This window comes from Phascolarctos cinereus, unplaced genomic scaffold (genome assembly GCF_003287225.1).
Source record: "Phascolarctos cinereus isolate Bilbo 61053 unplaced genomic scaffold, phaCin_HiC Scaffold_7;HRSCAF=346, whole genome shotgun sequence".
NCBI classification, from domain to species: Eukaryota; Metazoa; Chordata; class Mammalia; order Diprotodontia; family Phascolarctidae; genus Phascolarctos; species Phascolarctos cinereus.
The window spans coordinates 194,371,136-194,386,685 of NW_027556180.1; the positions used below are offsets into that span (position 1 = coordinate 194,371,136).

General features: G+C 34.7%; 1 protein-coding gene across 2 annotated transcripts in view; it reads left to right on the forward strand.

The window, feature by feature from the left end:
- Window positions 1–15,550, forward strand: part of CADM2 (cell adhesion molecule 2) — a 1,332,213-nt gene that overhangs the window by 561,201 nt on the left and 755,462 nt on the right. The window lies entirely within an intron of this gene.

A 15,550-nucleotide genomic window follows, 5' to 3' on the forward strand; every position in this document is an offset into this window, starting at 1 on the left:
CCTCTTCTAGAATTAAACATTTTTTAAAAATCATAAAAATATACTGACAAATTTTAATGTAGGTAAATGCTTCTTTTCATAAAGTCCTGGGATTATTGTGAAATATTTTTAACTACAAGCACAAAGCTCATTAACATTATATCGGATAAACCCCTCTGTTAATCTCACCTATGTTGGCATATTTCATTAAAGTTTCAGAAAGTGAATAGAGAAATTTGCCCAATTATTTATTTTTAACCATTTATCACTTAGTCCTTTATTTTACTTATTTAATCAGATACCTTAAAATCATATAAAAATAATTGGAAAAAATCCAAATATACTTCTTACAGATCTTGGAGACATAAAAGAAAATTCTGATATTAATGTAACTTTGTCATTTCAGCTACACCACATATCACTTCAGAGCAATATGTCAACAGTAAGTCAAGCATCACTATACTATAACATCACCTTTTCTATCTTTCTAGGTTCTTTACACAGAACTACCTCCCCTAACTCCCATGGATTCTCTACAATTTAGCCTTATTGGCCTAACTTCCTTTCTTCACATACAGTGTTTTGTCTCCCATCTCTATGCCTTTGCACTGGCTCCCCCACATGCTTGGAATATTTTTTCCCTTCTTCCTCTTAGAATCCATTGCTTTCTTAAAAATTTGGCTCAAATATTGCCTTCTGCCAGAGACATTTTTAAACCTGCTCTTCACTCCTCTAGCCTCCTTCTCCAAGACTACCTTCCAACTACTCTACATATTTTGCATTCACCCATTGATGTACTCATTCACTTACTGTGTAAGTTAATGATCAGCAGGGACTTTCTTTCCTTTTTCTTTTTCTTTTTCTTTTTCTTTTCATATCCTGGAACACTTAGTACAATACATGGCTGGAAGTAAACACTTAAAAATGATTATTACTCAAACACCATCTTCTACCTGAAGCCATTCTTGATATTTCGAGAAGGCTGCTGTCCTCTCTTCCTAACTACCTCTATTTAATTACCTTGTATTTGTTGTTATTATTATTATTGTTATACATATATGTACATTTAGGATTAGGATTAGAGTTGGAGGCATGAATTTGTATGTATATATTCTTTCTTACCATTATCATTGATACTTTTTTTTTTTTACTTTTTCCCTCTCAACTTCTCCTCCATTCCAGTTTACTCTCAATATTGAGCACCTCCTTCTTTACAACAGTGTTTGTGGTAGGGAACAGTGAAGAAGGGGGAATAATCAGGTACATGATTAAATTAGTATATAGCAGAAAAGAACCAATCAAGCCAGTATGATAGCATAATCTTTACTGTATTATTCAATACTAGAAACTATAGGTATTATCATCTCCAATTTACAGATTATAGTGCTGAGCCTCAGAAAGTTTCTAGGACTTTCCCAGGGTGACGTAGTTGTTAAGCATCAGAGGCATTAATTTTAGCCCACACTGCACAATTCTAATTTTTTAATAATTAATCTTCCAACATTGCTTAATGATAGAAAAACTCTTACATTGGATATACTTGGGACATTGTCAGGTTGAATCCTGCTTGCCTATCTGATGGTATGGATAGCTAAAGAATTGGTAGGTACAATTTCCTTCATTATTTCTATTCCCTTTGCAGCCTATAACTAATCAATGTGCTATGATTTGTGCTGATATTGTACATAGTAGTCTCCCATGTTATATTAATTAACTTTTTCTTTTTTTTGGTGAGGCAGTTGGGTTAAGTGACTTGCCCATAGCCACACAGCTAGTAAGTGTTATGTGTCTGAGACCAGATTTGAACCCAGGTCCTCCTGACTCCAGGGCCAGTGCTCTATCATTAACTCACTTTCAAATGCAACATCTTGCCACTTGTATTTATTGTATAATTGCATATAACTTATTTGTGCAGAATAAATTTTCCTATATTCTATTTATCCATGTGAGTAGTCCTATAAGTTCATATTTTCTCCTTTAATGGTATGAATTAGCTCTGAACTTGGACTAAAGATACCTGGATTTGAGTTCAGTTTTTGCTACTTACTAACTCTTTGATCATGATCATATTGTTCTAGATGAGTTCTAAAGTCTTTTGTACCTTTTTGTAACATTTTAAAAGATGCTTCTTGTCACCTTCTAAGTGGATTTTGTTTTAAAACAGAACATTGGATGCTTATTATCTAGTGAAATGTTGTAGACATTCAATTTTGTTAAACAGTTACCTAAAGATGGTAATCTATAGCGTTATGTAGTAGTAGGTTGAGGTGGCTTATTACAGGTAGGGTGAGCAGATGAAAAATTATTTTGAAAAACACATTTTATGAGGCTCAAATATTAATTATTTGTGAATGGTAAAAAGTGTTAGTATGCAGTAGAAATAGTATAAATCTAATGATACCATAATACCGATGATGAGCAAAAGAAGTACAGCGGTAAAAAAGACAAAGATATGCGATCATCATAGTGACCCATATGGGAATAGATTGTAAGTCTGCTCTGGAAAGCAGAACAGGTAACCCATCAGTCTTGTTAACTGCAATCATACGAACAGGATGTAATAACAGCATTTTCAAATGTAAAAGCCATTTAGATAATGCTTTGACTAGAACACCTGGAATACAGTAATGCATCCTGACTTAGAAAATATATTACTTCAGCATTAATATACAGTATGACATGGTCCAAAGAAGACATACTATTCTAAACAAATTTCTCATATGGTAGGCAATGGAGTGAAAAAAGCAATACAGTTCAGAGAAGAGGTTACTCTTGGGGTCTTATTAGAGTGTATAAGGGCTTAGGAGGCTACCATAAGACTAGGAAAAAATGAATTTACTCTGAGCTGAAACAAACACATGAACATGACTCAAAATCTAACAGCCCTAGTGCAATCCCAGAGTTAGGCCAAATGCCCTTAGGAGCATTAGAGTTTGGAACTTTTAACCCTGAAAATTTTTTATTACTTTTATCAACAATTTAGGTAAAGCAAAACAAAGCAAATTAGGTAGTTAGGGTTCAATGTATTTATAGTAGGAAAATCAATATATTTAATCATAAAATAAATTATGTTTACCTAATATTCTTTCCAGGATGTTGTTAGTATTACAGAGAAAATAATTGTACTTCTTACAAGGACTTTTTGTTCTTTCCTGTCCTATGGAATATTATTATAGTGACCAAAATATCATGATATTTTTGTTTCTCCTATTGATTCTAGGAAGAGGCAGTATGGAGTAATGGTTGTAGAGCTAGCTTTAAAGTCAAAAAACCCAACTTGGGTCAAGTCCTGCCTCAGACATATGCAAGCTAATTGAGTCATAGAATTTCTTACTGTAGCAGGAAATCCTCTAAATATAAATTAGAGATAAATTAATGAGCTTCATCAGTGCAGGGAATTATCATCCCAGGGAGCTCCCCACATTAAGGAAATCATAGGGCTAGGAGAAAAAGTCAAATTGGATCTGTTATCATAAAGCAATGGGGCAGTGTACAGGGGCGCATGAGTAGTTTGCAACATATTACTTATAAAGGAAAATCTAGGAGAAGTAGTACAAATGATGTGCTCAGAGGAACAACTGACTGGAAATGGAATTAAGACATTCTTCCAGAAAGAGCAAGGATAACTGATTTTTCTATTGGTGCATATGAAAAGTCAAGAGGTTTACTCTAGAAGATAAATCATAGTCATTGGGTGGTCCCTTTTGGAGAATTTAGGAGAGAAACACAGACAAGAATGACACAGAATTAGAAGGTTCAGATGGGTGATGTGATTTGTCCTGTTGGATGAACTACACCACATTAATGAGATCACAGATTTAAGATTTAAGTATTACTAGTGTTTCATTAATCCTAGTGTGATGAATTGTGCAGACATCAGTCATTGTAAGCTGATTCAATATTTGTACCTATACTGTGAATTAAATAATTCCAGCTCTCTAACATCTATCGCATATGTACTATGTACTCTAATCTCCAATCATATAGCCACCGCCCTAGTTTAGTCTCTTACCACCTTTCACCTAGACCATTTCAATAGCTTCCTAATTGGCCTCCCTCCAGTCTTCCTCTGTCCCGTTCTACCCATCTTACATATACCTATCATAATGATTTTCCTAAAGTAAATTTATGACCATCTTACTCCTTACTCAATAAACTCCAGTGACTTTTATTACTACTATGATAAATTCTTCTGTTGAATTTTAAAGGTTTTTCAATATGGTTCTTTACTACCTTTTTGGCCTGCTTACACCTTAGTTCTCTTCACACACACTGTGATTCAGCCATGCTGATTCAGCCTCCTTGCTAGCACGTGATATTTTTCCCTCACCATTACCATGCCTTTGCATTGTCTGTCTCCGAATTCTTTCCCCTCACTTTGACATTTTGGAACCCTTGGTTTCTATTAATACCCAGCCTATGTCACTGTCTACATGAGATCTTTCTTGGTTCTCTATTTGAGCTGGTTGTATCACATAATACAATGTTTGTGAGTGCATTTCTTGCCTTGTGAATGTGTTTTTATTTTCTTAATGGGCATTTCTAACATACTTTATTTGTATAATAAGAACTTCCAATCAAATTGAAGTCTTTGGAGGTATCATTGACTGTGATTTGACTTTGCCTTACATTCTGGACCAAATGGTTTTAAACATTCACATCTTATAGACATATTATTTTGTCTCGTAACTAGTCAATTCATTGATAGAGAAAAAAACTAAAAAATCAGCCCCTTTGCCCCCAATATTATTACTGACCTTACCTTTTGTCTGCATATAGTCTCACACTCACTGTGGTGGACCCTGCCATCCTATTTTGACAGACCCTTAAGGAGATTTTCAACCTATTTAAGAAAAAATGGACTTTACTACATTTGACTTTGTTCTTTATTTAAATAACCCCAATTGATGCGAACTCTTAATTGCATTTCTAGAATACAAACTAAGTACTTCAAACAAAATTTGGATCTAAAGCAATGATTTAACAGCTTTTAATTTGTATACAAATAAGGGATTTAAGTCTCATCTGCAGTAGAAAGATCAAAGCCTCTGTGAGAGAGTTGTGTTGTCAGCATCATACATAAATGTATTATGCTTTCTCTTAGGGATGAAGTAACAGGAGTATTTAATTATTGCAAATTTGTGGGGGGAGCAAAATATAATATATTATTTATTGTGGCATTTCACGCTAGATTAAGCAACTTCATACTAATAGAAATGCCATTCTAAAGCAAAAGAATCAGTCCCAAAGGACTGATAGAAATTAGAATCTTCCCTTGTCTCACACCATAATCTTTTTTTCAGTAAGCATTTAACTGTTGCTGGGATAGTTTTGCCTCTTGAAAAAGCTGGTCAGAATCCTGTGTTGATTGAGAAATTTAACATGCTGTTCTTACACATTGCAGATTTTTGTTCTGCTATATTATGTATGAAAAACAGATGTCAAAAATCCATTAATAAAAATCAAAACCAAGATTTCCCTAGCGAGAGCTCTTCTAAGACTCTTTTTCAGAGTTCTTCAGTTTGTTGTTCATGGTATTATTTGTAAAGAGTACATTTCTTTCTTTGGAAATATTTTTTTCTGTCAGACTTCTTCATTACAGGTCAAAATATTTCAATATTTCAAAAAGATGTGTGATTTATTTGCCAGGGTCAGTCCCTCTCTATATAAAGATGACAATATCTTTATGCTTCTCTTAGGTTTATGGGCAAAGAAAAAGTATATTTTCATAGCCAAATTTCTGATAGTTGTACTCCTAAAATTTAGTGTAGCAACCCCTCTGGTATATAACTATAGCAATTGTTTCTGGGGTTTCCTAATGAGATAATTATTCCAGTTTCAGGGTTCAAGGCCCTCTGTACCCAAGGGTCTGTACTACTAAAAATATACTTTCCAAGTCACCACCTTTACTTCATTTACGTTTTAGTTAGTTGAAACTATTAGCTCAACCAAAAGCATCTACTGAAATGGCTTTGCATGAACAGCAGGGTTGTTTTTTTTTTAATACCTCCTCCTCTGCCCCTAAAAAAAAGGGTGTTTCTACAAACAGAGTATTAGTGATACAAGTGGATACAAACATAGAATACAGTAAAAGAATAGAATATCATACATATAGGGAATGCATATGGCCAAAAGAACTCAGTACTGCAGGGCCTCAATGTCTTTTGGTGCTCCTTGATCCTGCTCTTCACAATTCATCTAAACTCCACAGCTGGATGACCAGACTTCCTTTTTCAAATGACTCTTGTGTTGTGTGTGTGTTGTAGTTTGTCCTTTCTAGCTGGTTGTTTGTTTTTTTTTTCTTTCAAAAAAACAATCAGGGTGTGGTTAAATTGAGGGTGGGGAACCTGAGGGCTTCAGGCCACAAGTTGCCTTCTAGGTCCTTGGGTGTGGCCTTTGGACTGAGTCCAAGTTTTACAGAACAAATCCTTTGATTAAAGGGATTTGTTCTGTGAAGTTTGTATTCACTCAAAGAGCCAAGTTTGAGGACCTAGAGGGCCACATGTGGCCTTGAGGCCACAAGTTCCCCACCCCTGGGTTAGATCTTTAGCCAGGTAGTATCTGACTGTTCTATTATTCCATCAGTGTGATGGAGGAACTTCTTCATATCTGCTAAGGAAGTGAAATAAATATAAACATTCATTTAGACTGTCTTTATTGGCTATGAATGACCTTACCCAATTTCAAATCCTTTCTATGTGAGCTACTAGTGGCAACATTTTTAAAAAAAAAGGTCATTTCTCCATAACCTTACTAGACTTAGTCCTCAATCAATAGCTCATCCCTAAGTCAATACTCAAAGCCATCCCAGCTTGGTTGGACTGAACAGACCTTTAGTTCTGTTGGCTTAGGAGTTGAGAACCCAAGCTGACCACATCCCAGTGAAACATCAGAGTAGGATCTTCATAGAGACAGCTAAAGATCTATTGCTAATTGAAATTCTGGTGGCCTGAAAATAAAAGAAATATTCATTAATTCAAATATTCACTTAAAACAACCCATCTTAAGGTAGTAGTAGCAGTGGTGGTGGTGGTAGTACTAAGAGTAGTAGTAACAATACTAATGATGGTTAGCATATAGTGTTTTAAAGATCGCAAAGGCCTTTAAATATATTATACAATGTGCCTGTCACAACTAGTATTACTCCATTATTTTTATTTAACAATCCACTGTTATTTTCAAAGATGAAACTTCTCTGTCTCAACAGAAAATTCTGATATCTTCTGCCTACCTATTATATACCTTACTGTGAATGTGTACCTCATGCATCCAATACCATAAAATGCAGAAATGTTAAATATAGAGAACTGACTTTTTCAAAAAGATTGTTCTATGAAAGAATTAATAATAATTTTCTCAAGTTCAATGAATAAGTGCAATGAATAAAAATAATTGTACCTATTCACACATCTTTTGGGTAAAGTGAGATAAAAGTATGATTTTAAAATTTAGTCTAATTTCACAATAAGTACATCTTATCTCTCATCTACTTCATCTATCATGTTTCTCATTAGTAAAATGATGGTGTTTGGGGGAGGAGCTAAGATTGGAAGAGGGATTGTACTATACAGATTTCAGTTACTCAGAGTAGAATACTCTGTCAATTTTCTTCTAGCACCAACATTCTTGATTCCCTGACTCTAAGGAAAGGCATGAACTTTGCTTAGCAGACCTTTTACTGTTAATCTAGATCACGATCCCACATTGCTTTATCATATGCTCTTCTTTTAGGTACAGTTGTGATGAATCAGGCATTAGGATCATAGGATTTTAGAGACTGAAGAGATCATCAGATATAAATTACCTAATTTTACAGAAATTAAGAAAACTGAGGCCCAGAGAGGTTTAGGGATTTACTAGAGGTCACAAAGTTATTATCAATAATAGCTGTCATTTATGTATGTCATTTTAAGGTTTTCAAAATGCTATACATAAATTATCTAATTTGATTCTTAAAACAACCCTGTGAAGTAGATTGCTTCTGTAGGTACTATATCATGTTTAAAGATGAAATAACTAAGACCTAGAGAGTGTAAGTGACTTGTCCAGGATCATGAAGCTGTCAAAAGTATCATTTTTTTTTTAGGCAGTTGGGGTTAAGTGACTTACCCAGAGTCACACAGCTAGTAAGTGTTTGGTCTGAGGCCAGATTTGAACTCAGGTACTCCTGACTTCAGGGCCGGTGCTCTATCCACTGCACCACTTAGCTGCCCCAAAAGTATCATTTAATCCAAGATTTTGTCTAATTCCAAATCCACCATTCCATTCTTTCTACATTATCTACATTCTACAATGTAGAATGGAAAATCAGTTCCAAAGAACACAGTGGAAATGACAGAGGAAGAGAGGGACCGGAATATGGTAGGCCTAAGCTGGCTAGTCAGATGTGGATAGAGGGCTAGGCCTGGGGTCAACAAGATGTGAGCTCAAAACCAACTTCAGACAATCACTATGTGTGTGACCCTGGGCAAGTCATTTAATTTCTGCTTACCTTAATCCACTGAGAAGAAGGAAATAGCAAACTGCTCTAGTATCTTTACCAAGAAAACTCCGTGGTCAGCATTGGCATCATGAAGAGTCAAGCATAACTGAATGACTAAACTACAAAAATAATGGAAAGTTGGCATGTACAGTTACAATTTAGGACAACAGAGATTAAGGTAACAATAGGCTGCAAAGTAGACAAGAATGGCATATTAGCTTTAGAGAACAGGGAAGCTTAATAGAACCAGCCCCAAAGTTGCAACTAGAGCATTGGTGTGATGGAACATTGGTGTGATAGTATTTCCATAGGCTTTCATGCTCAGTGAATTTATGAGACTTGTCTTTGGTAACAAAACTAGTATGTGTTGGTGGGGCCAGGTGGTTGTGATGGTGGTGGTATGGTCATGTCTTAGGGAATGGAGCAGAATTCAAACTCATTCTCATGATTCCAAGTTTCTAATACCCCCTCCCTTTTTTTTCCTTAAACCACATTGCTTCTATAAGTGGCAGACTAGGAGTTTAAGCCCAATCTTCTGACTCATATTCACTGTATTCTTGGCAGTTATCTAGGGTTCATTACCTAGCAGTTTTATTCCCCTGTTCATTTATCAGCCTCAAGTTACCTCCACATCTTCTGTGTTGTCTAAGTGCACCAGTCATTCTTCCCTATCTGCCTAACTCTTCAATGGTTTTCTGTTGGGCTTATTCAGGTCCTCTTATCAATAACTACCTTTTCAGGAGAAATATCCCTACCCTTTGCCAACCCAAAATTCCTTAGGACTTGAAGTTAATTTGACTCTCACAGTTAACTAGGTTGTCTGGCCACCAGATCATTATGGAAACATGGTGCATCCCTGAGGAGAGACACTTGCATTCAATTTAGCAAAAATAGTTGTATATTAGAAGACATGCCTTAAAAAAAAGAAAATAGCCCTTGGGTGACTTGCATATGGGGTAAAATAATGATAATGTTCACTTTCCATTTTATATTTCACTACATACACTATATATTTAGAAAATTGAACTGGTATCCTGCAATGCAGGCAAAAAGAAATTGCCTCTCTCCTCACTTCCTTTTATGATTAGAATTGCTTTAAAAGATATATCTTAGTGAGAAGAATGAAACAAAAGAATGGAAAATGTCAAGGAAGGCATTATTAACCAAAGGTTAATTTCTGACCTATATTATTATTTTCTAATATATAAAATCTCTTTTTATTGTTGTTGTTCAGTCATTTCAGTTGTATCTGACTCTTCATGACCCCACTGGAGTGTTTTTGGCAGAGATACTGGAGTGGTTTGCTTCTCCAGCTCATTTTATAATTGAAGAATGGAGGCAAACAGGGTTAAGTGATTTGCATTGGGTCACAGAGTTAATAAGTGTCTGAGGCTGGATTTGAACACAAATCTTCCTGACTGTAGGCCTAGCACTCTATCCACTGTGCCTCCTAATTGTCTCATAAAATCTTCATATACAATTAATAACATTATCTTTGGTATTAGCTAGAGTTGACAGGTAATTTAATGACTAATTAATATCCACCTCTCCCTTTTGATATTTGCTACTGGCTGTTTCATAACTTTCATACTAGAAGCAAAGTTTCCAAATAGAAGCGTTCTATGATTCACCACTAGTTAAACTCTTGAAAGTTTCTATGCAGAAATGTTTTTTCTTCTAGTATCTGTGATCTCATCCATGTAGATACTCCTTTTGTGAAACAGATTGCAACCAATCCATACCTTCTAATACAGTGCTATACTTGTAGATACAATGATAGGATTACAGATTTGGAGTGAGGAACACTGATGTTTTTATTGATAGTGTTACCTACATCAATTCAACTTTGTCGCTTTTGTCCGTCAGTTTGGCTAATTTTTCATATATTACAGGGGGCATGTTCAGTAGAGTATGAGGTTTATTGAAAAATGACTATAATGTAAAAAAAAAAGCAACAATACAGGAATAAAACATGAGAGAGAAAAAGATAGACAGAGAGACAGAGAATGAGCTGAAATGCTCTCATCAACTATACACTGCTTTGTATCACTATCCACCTCAGATTTTATTTGGTAAGGTAGCAATGGAAATCAATATTGGAGAATAAAAAGGGGAAGAAAAGCTTGGCTGCATCATAATCAATGTGTTTCTCGACATTCAGTCGTGAATAACTACCTGTGAATAAATTTAGACTCAGTAATTAAAGGATTTTGAAAACTAAAAGGCATACCATATGGAGGTTTTGAGAGAAATGCAGGAGTTTTAGGCAAGGCCAACTGATCATGGAAATATTTGAGGACATGTGGCTTTTGCTTCCCCCTGCTCCATTCCCATCAAAAACTGTCTGTTATATGTTACTAACCTGGGCTCTTTGTTTTTACATGCTCAGTTTTTTATTATATGTATGACTATGACCTTTGTAACTTTAACATCTGAACTTCCTCAGTAATTACTCATTGACAAATTATTTCCAGCAAGGTAAAATATCCCCATTTCAGTCTGGCGGAAATATTTTAGTAATTTGTGAAACTTAGGGTTATCAGCTCCTTCATGTAGTGTTTATCATTTTAGAAATTAATGTTTGGTGAAGAAGAATACAGATTTCCTATCAAAATCAGAATCTAGAAAATGTGATATCTTATTTTCCTTCTCAAAATGAAAATGGATTATTAATGAATACTTCACTCTGGATATGCTTACTATATGCCTTTAAAATGTGCATGCAAACTGATTCCCTGTATTTGATTGTCTTTCCTATTTGTTTTTTAATCTTTTGATACCTACCCTAAGGTATTTCATTTTTTTTGGCAGGGGGTTCAGCATAGGATTAGTGCTTTTGCTGATGTCTACAATGTTTTCATTTACTTATATTTACTCCTATATTGGTCACCATTATATAATTGCTGCATGTAGACTGTTGTACAGGGTAATTTGAATTGAACAGCTTGAAAAACAAGGATGAAAAGGGCAGCAATTATGCAAGTAAATACGGCATGTGATTTCTTTTCTATTTAATCAGTATGGTGGCATTAAGTATCAAAACAAAGATTCATTTAATCTATTTCTTGACATTTCTCAATATAATTGTTTTGTAGAGAAAAAGGAAAAACCTAAGGAATGTGTTTGTGTTTGTGTGCTTGTGTATAATTTGTCATTTGATACCTTCATTTTTCTTTCCTGTATTTCCTGAGTAAGTAGATGGAGTGCAATAATGTGTATGTGATACATATGTAAATGTGGATATACTTTATATATGTATCATCATATGCATATATGTATATATAAACCTTAACATTTGAGTTTATTATTACAAAATTTTGAATACTTTTGAAAATGATAGTTTAAAACTTTATGATTTATAATGCCTAAATTCTACTTACTACTAGTGGAATATTTTTGTATTTACAGCACTTTTGATGTTATATCTCAATATCAGAAGCAGTTTGTATGCCTTTGGAAAATGATATGTTTTAATACCATATTTTAATATTGACAATTCTCAAGTTGATCATTATGGATTTTTAGACATAGATGACATAGTGGATCATCTACCCCAACCAGAGGTCTTTGAAATGAGAAGAACAGTTCATTTGCGTAAGGAGGAATTCAGAGTCAAATCCCACCCAAACTGTTCTTAGCTGTGTGAGCACAGGAATATCGCTTTATCTTTCTGGAACTCAATTGTCTCCTGTTAAATGGAGATAAAAGAAAAGTTCTATGGGATTATTCTGAGCACCAAATTAAGCATCTACTTACTGTATGTGTGATCGAGGGAAGACGTTCTGACATATGTAAAACAATTGACAAATCTCAGTGTGACATAAAGTCAACTCTATTATTATTATTTCTGTGGCATATAAATTAAAATAGCAAATCTCTTTTTTTTAGTGCCCTCCTTTCCTTCATTGATTCATCTAAAATAATTTGAAGCCAGTTCCCAGCTCAAACATGAAGTCTGATCATCAAGAGAAGTTCATGTCACTCTGTGCTTCCTTATAGCTTCTCACACATTCTCACTTATAAGCTCATCTCAGTTGTCCTGCTGGACAGCCTGATGTATTTTTGCCCTATCCAAGCAGCCACAGTGTAACAGCAGTATTAACATTGCCATCCTCAACCCTGAATGACAAGGAGAAAGAGGAAGATGGAGACAAAGATACAGAGTGCATCATAACTTTTAAAATTTTCAATGGAGTTTCAAAACCTGTTGTGTTGTTTGACCCGATCCTTTGAAACAGTTCAAATTCATTCCCTTGACAACTTAATTAAAACAAAGGAGGAAAATATTTTCAGTTTGTGTAAACAGACCTAACATTTATATTTGCATGATAAAGTCCAATTAAAATTATCTAAAATATGGAGAAAATATTTTGTGGCAAAAGCTAGGAAATCTTTATGAAGCTAGTTTGTTTTTAAAAAATCTAATTTTCAGGTCTAGGAAATAGCATGGAAAGATATTTTGTATTTAAATTTAGCTTAAAGGAAAATTTGCTTTTGTAAGTGAATTATCAAGAGGAAAATGGCCAGGGATCATGTATTAAGCTTTCTATCTTTCCCAGAACCCTACACAGTACCCTGTACACAATCATTGCTTAATAAATATTTAGTGAATTGAATTGAATTGATTGGCCCTTTCTGCCCAATGCATGAATCACCTTAATAGTATCACTGACATGACAAATGAAGAGGCTTAAAAGGATTCTTTCCTATCATTAGAACGATAGTGACCAAGAGGTTCTGAAATATAAATAAAGCTGAGAGAATTTAAAATGGGTGGTAACTGCTGAGTCAATTATACTTGAGGATAAAAGAAATTATATTATTGGAAACAGCTCTTGGAAGTATTTTGCTGAAATCCTCTTAGGTGGGTTGTATCTTTTATGGTGGTCCCTTGATGCTTGATTTTCTTTTCTTCATCATATCTAGTGTGTCCTTGCCTCTAGACACTTGAACTAACTTCTGGGGATGCTGCTAGGATTTTGGGGAAAAAAAGGCCAAATCCTCTGGAGCCCTCAAGTTCAAAAGCTCTGCTTCTTTATCCCAATTGATCCCTTCTCAGGAGTTTGGGGCAATACTGTCTCTCCTTAGCTTCCAGAAACTTGACTTTCTGATTCCAACTAAGTAGATGGTTTTATATATTCTTCTGAGGACATGGCCAAGTCCCTCAGCCAATCCAAACTTCCTTTTGTATTTGGAGAGTGTGGGGTATCCCACCCATGGTCACTTACTGAATTATTAAGAAGTTTTCTCTTCTGATAAATATATCTAAATATAGAATATTATCATTTGCTGTAAATGGTTTGGGAGAATTTTCTAAGGTTAACCTCCCTTCCCTTGTACTAACTTTCAATTTGCTTTATAGTTTTCTTTCTTCCACATGCTCTACAGTCTAACTATACTAGCCTACTTGCTAGTCCTTATATATAGTACTTAAACTTTGGATTCTGCATATTTGCACTGACTGTCCCCCATGCCTGGAATGTTCTCCTTCTCCTTTAACTTCCAGCTTTCCTGGTTCCTTTAAGATTCAGCTCAAATTCCACCTTAAGCAGGAAGTCTTTCTTGGCCTTCCTCCTCTTGTCTCCTCCTAATAAGACTTTCCTTTGGTATTTATTACACTGCATTTATACTGCATGTATCACATATATACACATAATTATTTTCATATTCTTTCCACCATTACAATGTGAATTTTTGAAGGCTGGAATAGTGTTTTGACCTTTCTTTGTATCCCCAGCATTTCTGGTATGTGGCAAACAATAAATGCTGTTAATTTGACAGGTTTCAGTAGTAGAAAAATTGGTTAAATAATTCAATTTAACAACTGATTGTTAAAGGTCTACTGTGTGAAAGGCTAAATAACAATATAGCAATAGCCCAGACCTTGTTCTCAAGGAGCTTACTGTCTGATGATAGAAATTGCACATACCCAAATATGTAGGAAGACAGACACAGACAGACAGACAGATAGATAGACAGATAGATAGATAGATAGATAGATAGATAGATAGATAGATAGATAGATAGATGGATGGATGGATGGATGGATAGATCTTAGATCATCATCATTTTGATACAAAAAGAAATTAGGTTTCATACCTATTGTTTTTTAGATTATACGTAAGGGAATCTGATTATAAAAGTATTAAAAACTAATAGTTGGAAGCCTAGTTCTTCTGAAAGGTGCTAAGATATGGATTTAAAGGGGCAAAAAAATCAGGAGCTCAAATGTAGTAAAGTAGTTTTGTTGAAAAAATTTATTTTATTTAATTTACTTAAATAAGCCCGAGAAACACATGTCTTGTTAGGGTGCACATTTAAGGAATCAGGAGTACATTCTGTTTATTGCAAAAGCATTTGACACTTTTAAAATCAGAACTGTTGTCCTTTGCTCCACCTTCCCCATTATGTGTGCTTAAACAAATTAATTCTAAATGGAAAAGTGATATAAGGTTCAGAAGAGAATGTTCAGCTATAAGTTATCCAACTTGATGAATTTGTTGGAAACAGTAATGATCATTTGCAAGTGCTGAAACAGTGAAGCATTTTGAATCTCCTACTTTTTTCCTATTTCCCACAGATATCTATTCCAACAGAATCAGATTGAATTTTTAGTGGTAACATCTTGCCCAGACTTTATGTAGAAATATCATGTCTATTTGTCATTCAGTAGTCAAAATCCAAATTTTAAAACTTTAATACAATTTTCTGGGAGAATTTTTGGTGGGAAAATAAAATTCTGGGAAACTATCCAGTGTTGCTTTCCTTGTGTTAGAAATCCAGCATAATAACTGAGGGAATGGCATTACAGTTAAAACTGTGAGAGAGCTCAGATTACAATCAATCACCAAAGTTATGGTCTTTCATATAGTCGTATGCATATTTAGAAAGAAGAGAATTTTGTCACAAAATTATTCAGTCACAGAACTTGAAATACTCTCCAATTCATCATTCCACTAAATGGTAAATGTGATCTTCCCTGAGGTACACCTCTGACCATATCACACCCCTACGCAATTGACTCATGGCTCCCTATTAACTCCAAGTTCAAATATAAAATCCCGTATTTGGCATTCTAATCTCTTCACA